This window comes from Camelus bactrianus, chromosome 28 (genome assembly GCF_048773025.1).
Source record: "Camelus bactrianus isolate YW-2024 breed Bactrian camel chromosome 28, ASM4877302v1, whole genome shotgun sequence".
Lineage (NCBI taxonomy): Eukaryota > Metazoa > Chordata > Mammalia > Artiodactyla > Camelidae > Camelus > Camelus bactrianus.
The window spans coordinates 13,128,470-13,138,838 of record NC_133566.1 but is presented as its reverse complement, the minus strand read 5'-3'; the positions used below and the strand labels follow the sequence as shown (position 1 = coordinate 13,138,838).

Genomic DNA, 10,369 nt, shown 5'->3' with positions numbered 1-10,369 from the left:
TTTCAAGTCAACCAATGGGCGTATAAAGCTGCTTTAGATTTGTGTATGGCCACACTGCCTTTTTCATGGGTTGACTGAGTATAATAATTAGAGCTACTACTCAAAGAATGGTTCTGATATGCCAGGCACAGTGCTAAGAGGGTTTTACTTACACATCTCATTTAGTCTTCAAAACAACCCTATGGCACATATGTATTATTATTCCCACTTTACTCTTGATAAAATGAAGGGTTGGAGAGCCTAGGTCATCCAAGGTCACACGCTAGTAAGTGGTGTAGCCAGTCTTTAAGCTCAAGTCTGTCTGAGTCCATTGCCCTGGACTCAGCCAGTACATACTCCACGCTGCCTTATTTTTTTATTAGGTCCTGATGAGGTGTCTGAAAAATACTGACAGAATGCACATTAAGTTTTATGTCAAATACAGAAATATACCAATTGGAACAAATAAAATACCATTCACCTTAGAAAAGACTTCAAAAGGTCTTTCCTCTTTACCTTTTCTATTGTTACTAAAGACAACCTATCAGAAGAAAGAGGCTGATTTACATTAACCAACCATTGCAACAGAGGTTATTATATAAAGCAAACAGTTACTTTAGGACCCTAAACTAATGAGACCACTACTTTATATGTACATATCTATATTTCTCTCTCTGTATATCTCCCATCTAGTTTTTCTTTGGGCACATAATGAGCAGGTAGTTGATATGTTTCCCTAAAACAATTTGATGTTGTTATAAACTGGCTCTACTTCTGAACCGTACAATTTTCATGGGTGATGGCTCCCAGGATAAATCGCATTTGTATCCTAGACCTGAGGGTTATGAATAAGCTGATGCTAAAACATACACAGCAACGAGCGTTGACAAGCTTGTAATCATATTAATTTAAATAGGTAATATCTCCATTCACATAGGAATAGTATCGACTTTATTTTTATCTGGATTTAATTCCCTAAAAATTCTAGCAATGCATATAATGAGAATGTCAGGCCTTAGCAACTGTGTGGGATAATAAGCATTATGCTAAGCTGCCAAGTTTGGGGGAAATTTGTTACACAGTCACAATCTTAATCACAGATACAATCTTAATCAACTAAGCAGACTGTATGGAAATGGTTGATCGCCAAGCCAGGGCAGCCCGAAACTTACCAAGTAGTTCTGATTAAGTCAACAGATAATAAATGGCCAGAGACAGAAGGTCTCATGGCTTATAGAACAGTGCCTTGAAATACAGCTTCGTCAGTGATATGAAGCATTTACTCATCACTGCCCCCTAGGGAGGGAGCCGCTAAATCTGGGTGTAGGGAAAGTTAGCTGCATTCTCTGCTGGAGAATAAATTTGATCTTGTTTGCCTGTCTCTGAATTCAGGTAACTCCTTCCAATCCATTCTACTCTTTTGGTCTATCTGAATGCCCATGAAACAACTCTGAATAATAATTCGGCTTCCCCGGTGGCTGGGGGGAGGCTGGGGAGCCCCCTGGTCGTGCAGTGGAAACATTTGGGGCTTCGGATACCGTCCTAGCTCACTCAGCCAAAGGCCATGAGCACAAACCCCAAGTCCAACAAAGTCAGGTTTACTGGCTCCAGGAAAGGGAGGCTGCATTCCAGCAGAGCTGTGGGCATTTCACCAAAGAAAGAGATAAGGCTATTACAGGATTTGGGGGAAGGGAGCTTAAGTAAGATATAAATGAAGCAATGTTTGGATAGCCTCAAGGCAGACAAGGGTCAGCTTTGGGTCTAAACTGCAAAGCGGACTCAGGGCCCTGACAAGTTCAAGTTTAAAATACAGTGTCTTTTCTAGAAAGCCCTTTGGAGCCTGCATCTGGGTTGGAAATCAAGGCTGCTTCTCTATGTCAAAGACATAGATCCTCCAGGCAAAGTGCAATGCTTCATTCTTACCATAAGCGGACAGGGTAGGGGTCCCAGAGGAAAACAACCAGGCGTAGCTTTCTGGCACAAGAGAAGCCATCTTGGCCTAAGCCATTTTGTGCACTAAGCCTGGCCACAACACTTGCCCGTGAACAGGTCTCAGCAATCATCATCATCTTTTGGGGGGGGGGGAGTTTTTATATTTATTTTTTTTCACTGGGGTCCAGAGGGTACCGAAATAAGTGTAAGTGGGAGGTGGTCTGGGGGAGGGCAGAGTGGGGAGCCCTTGATGGGCTCGCACAGCTGCCAGGAAGGCTTCCTCACGTCTCTCCCAGGCACATGGTCACAGTGTCGGTCCAGAAGGTGCCATTGCCACCTTCTGGACCCGAGCGCCGCTTCTGGGGGATGTCTCTCAAGGTGACAGAGGAAAAGTCCTGGGGCACCTTCATCCTGTGTGGCTGCACGGAAGGGAACAGCTCACGGATGATCACCTCTGAAGGCAGCCGAGGCACGGGCGCCGCCTGGTCCGGGTCCATCGGCCCTCACCTTTAGGAAGTTGCTGAAGTCATGCTCAGGGCTGGGGTCTGGATGCACGCCCAGGCGGACGCCCTGTGGGTAGCCGATCTGGGTGGTGGGGGGCCTTGTAAGTTTGTTGCTGGGATTCCACATCTTAGGCCGCCTGCCGGTGAGCTGCTTGCTGATGGCAGCAGGCGTCACTGAGGGCTGCTTGGGCCCCATCTGTATAAGGCGTTCCTTCGGGGAGAGGTGGAAGCCCTTGGGGGTCCCCGCGCGTGGGGGTCTTGGAGAGGGCGGTGGCCCGGGGTGGGGTATGGGGCTCTTGCTGAGTGTTGTGGACCAGGGGTTGGCCTTGGGGCTGCTGCTTGCGATAGAGCCACTTCTCGAAATTAGCTTCTCTCAAAATTTGCTTCTTTTTTTGATTCTCAGCCAGGAAGTCCTGCTTCGTGAGGGTCAGCTGGTCCTTGAGCCTCTTCAGTTTCCCCATCTCACGGGCAGTCTTTCTTGTCCTTTTTCCACATGGCATCCTTCAAGAACCGGATACAGGTGCGGTGGTTCCATATTTTGCAGTAGTCAATGGGCTTGCAGCCCATGGCGTCTGGGGCGTGGACACTGGTGCCATCCTGTACCAGCTGCTTCACACAGCTCAGCAGGCCCTGGTGGGCTGCCAGGCGTAGGGGTGTGGAGCCGTCACATGTCTGAGTATTGAGGGCCGCCCCTTGCGTGATCAGATAGTGAATGCAGGGGAGGGCCATGGCCTCGTTGTTACGGTGGATGACAGGGTGCAGGGGTGTCTGGCCACTGTTGGTGGGCAGGTCCACGGGAAACTTGTACTCCTCTACCAAGACCTGCAGGCATGCAAGCCTGCCGCTCTGGGCTGCAAAGTGGATGGCAGTGAAACCCTTGTCATCCGCCCGGATTTCTCCGCGGTCCTGATTTAGACACGTCCGCAGCCATTCCAGGTTGCCCAGGGAGGCGCGAACAGCCCGGAGGAGCTCCCGATCATCCTCCAGTCGCATTCATCCACTTGACTCAGCGAGCTGCTTCCTGTGCATCTGGGCCCCTGGGCCAACAAGTCGCTGTGGGTGGCCTTCCGGGGGACTTTCTTCACGGCCCACATGGAGTTCCTGCTGGCGCCGCGGACCTGGCCTTGGGGCCCAACGGTCGCTCCCAGGCGAGGGGGCCGGCAGTTGGCCTCCCTGGGGGAGCGGAGCCCACGTGCCTCGGTGCCCACCCCCCCCACCCCCAGGCCTACTCATACTGGGAACTCAGCATCGCACACACCCAACACTGAAAGAGACTTAGCTTTTGTTTCTGATTATAAAATTAGTAAGTGCTGACCGTCAACAACAGAAGAAAGGACAATGATGATATTAAAAATCACAATGCGGCCACCCACGGAAATCACGGTCTATTAGGATGTGTGTATACACGGCGTACACATTTTTGTGCCTCTTAGCGTTATAAGCTAGTGTCCACGGTCAGTCCATGTACTAAACGTATGACGCCACCGTAGCCAACGTCATAACGGATGTGCTGGCATGTCACGAGTGCTGCAGAAAACAAAACGTCTCAACTCTGGTGGTTTTCTCAGGATGGATTCCTACATGTAGAATTACTAGGTGAAAGAGGATGAACATCTTTTAGCTGTTGGTATGTTTCCAAGCTGCCCTGCAGGAAGACCGTACCTGCAGTGCAGCAGGTGCGCTGCAGATCAGCCATGTGACTTTGGTCAAGTAGCCGAGCAATAAATGTTGCTTAAACCATTGTCGAGTTTATGGAAGTTTTTAAATTTTAGTTTTATATACAGAGAGCTAGCATTGTTTCTACATAGGGCAGATGTCCTCGATGACCCGGTCAAGGAAGTTCACTAAGTCCAAATTAATGAAGCCAACGTTCTTTGTGGAAACTTCTGAGATGGCCTGCACCCTGCCTATGGCGTGTGCCTCTCTCTAAATAAATGCACTTTTGCTCAGCTGTGGCTCGCTCTTGAATTCTTTCCTGCATGAAGACAAAGACCCTCAGTTGGCGGGGCGTGTCCCAAGGGAATCCCTGGGACGCAGCCATCCTCTCGCGCCCCCCATTTTTTCCTGTATCAGAAGCGAGAACCTTTGATACGGGAAACCTTGGCTGAATTTTCTCAGATTTCTCCAGTAGAGCTGTCAGTGACCCCCCTCGCTTTCTCGGATGCAACAAGTTAAAAGGCTCAGTAACAATAATATTAAGGAAACAGAAGAACAAAGAATAGTTATCAGGCAATGAGGCAACAATAGGAAAGGTAAGAAATCAATTGTAGTATGTATGTTTATGTGTAACTGAAAAATTGTGCTCTACACTGGAATTTGACACAACATTGTAAAATGACTATAACTCAATTAAAAAAAAGTTTAAAAAAAATAAATCAATTGTAAACACTCCCAGTTCTGTCTCAATGGTAAAGAAGCCTGAAGCTCTTTCCTGAGCTGTTGTACAGAATTTGAGCCCCATTTGAGCTGCTCAACCACCAGATCAACTGGAACCTAAGGGCGGATGACGGTGGCCTTCTCTGATCCTTGTGACTTCAGTCAGCTAAAGCGAGGGCTCTTTTGTCCCAGTTTTGTGCTGAATTCTCCTCTGTCCAAGCCCCTTCATGAACACACGTAGACCCTTCATTTAAAACTTTTCTCAATTTTGCTGTTCGGGGAGACACTGCTTTGGGAAAGATCCCAGTGTTTCCCTTACTTCCTGCAAGTAATAAACCCTTCCTTCTCTGGGTCTCTGGCTTGGTTGCGCCTTTTGGCTCAACACCCACCAAGAGGAAAACCCAGTTCTGGGGTAACATCACTGATTAGATTTCAAATAGCCACGTTTTTGACAGCTGCGGGTTTCAGAACATGGTTTCTCATTAAGGAAGCAGAAGTCACTCAAAGGCGGGGGTGGGGGCCGGTGAGGGCTGTTAGGACATTTTACAGCTGTAGCATGACCTTGGGAGAAATGCTGTTTCCAGTTAACCTTGCAGCTGGCTCTGTCTGTGAGTACTGTGCCAGCCAGATTCGTGGCAGGGCAGAGTTTTCCTTCCTCAATACAGTATTGAGATAGGAGGGCAGGGGGCAGGGCACAACCATTAAAAGGAGGAGACGGCAATTAGCACCAAGACGGTGGAGGATTCATCCCCCAGTAGACCTTGAACTTCAAGATACACTCATTGAAATATAGTAACTGCTAAATGGCACTCCCACAGGTGCCAGGACAGTTTCAAGGCTGACCACAGAAGGTCAAAAAGCGGGTGATGGCCCAGTTCCTGGGAATCCCAGCCCCTTCTCCAAAGTAGTTGGAATAATCCCACTAGTCATCATAAGAAGTTGTCGAGCCCATAAAACTAACAACCCTGCACCTCGAGGCCTTTCTCTTGCCTTTTGAGATGGCCCGCGCTGTCTACTGAGTGTGTAAATCTACTTTTGCGTTGACCACCCCCGCGCCTCATGGCCTCTCTGTCCTCTGAGATGGCCTGCGCTCTGTCTACAGAGTACGTATCTCTCTGAATACATCTACCTTCACTCTACCATGGCTCACTCTTGAATTCTTCCCTGCACAAAGCCAAGGACCCTGACTTGATGGGGGTGCATCCCAGGGACTCGACTGAGATCTGGGACTCGGCCATTGTCTTGGGCCCATTTTTTCCTGTATCAGTATCTGGAGAGAGAATTACTTGAGTCATTATTTTAAAAAAATCACTAGCTACTTTGTAGAATGTAGCACACCATGGATGAATATAACACAAATACATGTTAAAAAGCAAATAAAAACCCTTGTTTTACTGTTTACAGACAATTTTAGGTCAACCACACAATCCTTTCAAAACTATCTATAAAAAAATGGCATTTTTATAAGATAGATCCAGAGCATGGTCTTATTAAAATACTGCACGATGACTTGTGTGAATGAAAAATGTTGCCTGCCATATTAGTGAACAAGAATGCTGCAGTCCTCGGCCACTGCAGCCACCCGGGATGGTGTACCCTCAGGGGACTCAGGCTGGACACAGGACAGCAGCCCTAGAGAGCTAAGGTGCACATCAAAGGAATGATTTCCATGAGCCCAGATTCTTGCATCTTCCCACACACAGAAAAGCGCTAAATTCCTTAACCTGAGATGTCTGGTTTTCCTTAATTAACAGTAGTGACCTTTTGATGTTCTGACTACCTGGTCTTTGTTGCCAAAACTCCTGTATATCCTGGCTCCTCCCCTTACCTCATCAGAGCAGGTGCGTAGAGCTGTTGGAGGAACTGTCTCCTGGGCTTGAAGTGCTCAGAAAATCCACCGAATAAAACATAGTTCTCAACTTTTATGCTGTGGTTTTGTTTGTTTGTTTGTTTGTTTTTTTGGTCGACACTTGGAAAAAGAGAGAACAAATGCCTTTTCCTTCCACGAGGAACTAAGAGATTTGTGTTGAAAGGCACATCGGTCAGCGTTCAGTTGGGAAAGCAGAATCACTCCAAACAGTCCCGGTAAAGAAGGGTTTACTGCAGGGACTTAGCTACGAAGACGCTGGGAGGGCTGCAAGAGCCAAAGACCCAAGAGGAGGTGGGGGGCCGTGGAGGGGGACCCAAGAGGAGGGCTGGGGGCGGGGAGGGTGGCAAAAGCTCCTACTGCCCGGCTGGAGGCTGTGAGCCCGCGCTTGACTTAACTGTTCTTGGAGGTATGACTGAATCAAAATCAAAATTTGAGTCACAACTTGATAGTGAAAAAGACACAAAGAAACCTGGTAGGTCTGTGGGGTGGTGGGTCAGAGCATGGGTGCCACTGCTGACCTAAATCAAAGGGACTGCCAGTTACTTCTCCCGCAAAACAAAACAGAACAAAAACCTAACAACCCCCCCACCCCAAAAAACCCGGGTTTATTAGGAATCAGCAGAGAACTGCAACTTGGTCTGCAGCCAGGTAAGCCAAGTGCAAGTGCCCCGGTCAAAGGAAGGAGAACTCTTTCCTACAGGGGGAGAGGAATTTGGGAGGGCAGTCGGAAGCAAAGGGCCCATGGCTTTTCATTGGCTGGATTGTGGCCACAACGGAAGAATCGTCCTCCCGTTGGGCCCTGCATTCCTCGTGCAGCGTGAGAGCGCCCCCTTCTGGTCTCCTGACTCCATGTAGTGGAGGTTTCTGCTTGGTAAGTTTTACACCACCTGTTTACTAGCTGGGGTTGGGGAGGGGACTCTGGTCAGGTGTTCTCACTTGACAATTAGAGCGAATTCTCCACCTCCCACGGGTGGTGTGAGGGCTAATAAGGTACAGTTTGTGAAGCGCTAACCCAGGGCACTCAGTGAATTCTCCACTGATACACGGTCCCAGCTGCTCCTGCCCCAGCCTGAGGCCACGCCAGGGACAGCCACTCACCCAGGGCCAAGGACAGAAGGCAGAGAAGAAACACCACAGAGGTCCGCCTCCAATCCCCCCAGGCATTGAGAAGAGGGCGAGGAGGCTGGAGTCAGTCCTGGGCTTAGAACCACTTGGGCTTCTACCTGATCCTGGGCCCTGGAACACTGGTCTCAGAGTGTGCTGGGCTGCAGGGCTCCCACGTTGAGAATGGAAGCTTTTTCTTCCTTGCAGAGTGGATGTAAAAACAGCATGAGATTCTTTTTTTAAGTATGTAAAATACCTAGCTCATAGGACGAGTTCTACTCCAGTGCCTACTGTAATTAAACAATTACTTATACATAACTAAAGGATAAATAATGAAAATAAATAAATAATTTAAGATAATGGAAATAAGTAAATATGCAATGAAAATATCACTAGCAAAATGTCATAAAGGATTTATGTTTGGCTTAGAAACAATCATCATGGGTGGGAAAACGCTGTGTTTTCAAAGGACAGCGCTAGGTGTGCATGTGTGTCCACCACGGATACTTCGCTGACCATGGCTCTGGCCGGCAGTTACATCCTGGCCTGGAGTCCACCTTCTGGACCCCGGGGTTCTTTCTCCCCGGGATTCAGGTCTGAACAAGGTGAAGTTCCCAGGTGTAGCCAACAGGTGGCGCAGCGGGTCTTTGCCGCAGTGGTTGTGACAAATACCCAGTTTTGGAAGCTGGGAAGGTTTTAAATTTTTCACTGTATATATATATATATACACATACACACACACACACACACACTTTTTTTAATTGAAGTATAGTTGACTTACACTATTGTGTTAGTCTCTGGTGTACAGCATAGTGACTCAGTTTTATACATATATACATGCATATATATTCTTTTTCAGATTCTTTTCCATTATAGGTCATTACAAGCTATTAACTATAGTTCCATGCTATACAGTAGGACCTTGTTGTTTATTTGTTTTATATATAGTAATGTGCTGCTAATCCCAAACTCCTAATTTATCCCTCCCTCCACCTTTCCCTCTTGGTAACCGGAAGTTTGTTTTCTATGTCTGTGAATCTGTTTCTGTTTTGTAAATAAGTTCATCTGTGTCTTTTTTCTTAAGATACCACATATGAGTGATATCATACAGTATTTTTCTTTCTCTTTCTGGTTTACTTCACTTAGAATGATGATCTCCAGGTCAATCCATGTTGCTGCAGATGACATTATTTTATTCTTTTTATGGCTGAGTAGTATTCCATTGTGTAAATATTCCACATCTCCTTCATCCAGTCATCTGTCAATGGATATTTAGGTTGCTTCCTTGTCTTGGCTGTTTTAAATAGTGAACATTAGCAACTCTTAAAAACACCCTAAACTCACCCTTGCCTTCCCCTCCCCCACAGCACTGGCTTCTACCTCCTATAAGCCTAGTCTTGCTCACATCTGCAACTGGGCAGCAGTGCCAGAAAGCCACCCAACAGGAGAGTGTTAGGAGAGCAGGAGGAACAGAGGCATAGAAAATTCTGTAATTGAGGGAGTGCTCATTTGAAGTCTTTAAGGTTCTCAAGGAAGCTGTTTTTTGTTTTTTGTTTTTTGGCTGAGAGTGAGAGGATGGAAGGTGTGAGCTCCAGGGGCTGGAGAGTCTGGAAACAGCCGCTTACAAGAGAGTTAGAGGGAGAACCACGCTGGGGTCCCCGCGCAGCTGGAGGGCCCAGTTGAGGATGAGGACCCCTGATTTAAGGTGGGACCAATCCTTGTGGTCGTGGCTCTTCTCTGTAAACATTCAGCTGCAGAGATGATCACTGAATTTCTCCAGGGCGGGGCTGGCCCTGTGGTTCTGATAGAAAACAGTGGGGATGCTGCGGATACTGGCTGACAAGATGGAGCAGAATCTACAGGCATCGCTAGCTCACCTGGCTTCCAAATCTGCTCGTTTACTTATTTACAAGACATAAGCTTCCTAAGGGCTGGGCCTTATTCTCCACTGGAGTCCCACCACGTTGTCAGTCACCTTCTTGGGGGAGTGAGTCAGATGATGATAGAGGAGAAGTTGGGCGCTCTGGAGCAGGAGGCAGGGCAGAGAGGAGGGTGGGTGAGGTTGGAGGAGGGGCTGGAACGTCTGAACGCCCAGTTTCCAAGGCGGCCAGTTCTGAAGAGAACCCGCTCAGGACCTGGGGCCAGGGTGGAGTGGAGGTCGGGTGACCAACCCATCTCCGCTTGCCCTGGACTTTCTGATTTTACCACTGAAAATCCTGTGTCCCAGGAACCCTCAGTCCTGAGTAATTTGGGCTGACTGTCACTGTCTGGCTTGTTCCTAAGACAAGATCTCTGAGAAGCTGAAGTGTTGGTGGGTGGTCTGTGGAAGTGGCAGGACTGGTCACTCCCGTGGGTGGTGGGCATCTGCCATTTTTTGTCACAGTCTCTGTGTGGCCCCCTTGGCACATCTCCACATCAGCAAGAGAAAACTTCTTGTGTAGCCCTGAACTCCACGAATCACAACTATGCTAATAATGGCAAACACTCCCAGGAGTGGGAGCACCAAAGTGTGGCCACAATCAGCATTTTCAAAGACTGCAAATTAAGTGCCTTGCACTCAGGGCCTTAACAAATCATATCCACAAAAGTCACCCAGAGAGTTTTC

At 47.9% G+C, this 10,369-nt stretch overlaps 1 pseudogene; it reads right to left on the bottom strand.

Moving 5' to 3' along the window:
* Positions 1-1,530: 1,530 nt before the first annotated feature.
* Positions 1,531-3,407, bottom strand: LOC105072287 (ankyrin repeat domain-containing protein 53 pseudogene; annotated as a pseudogene).
* Positions 3,408-10,369: the final 6,962 nt, after the last annotated feature.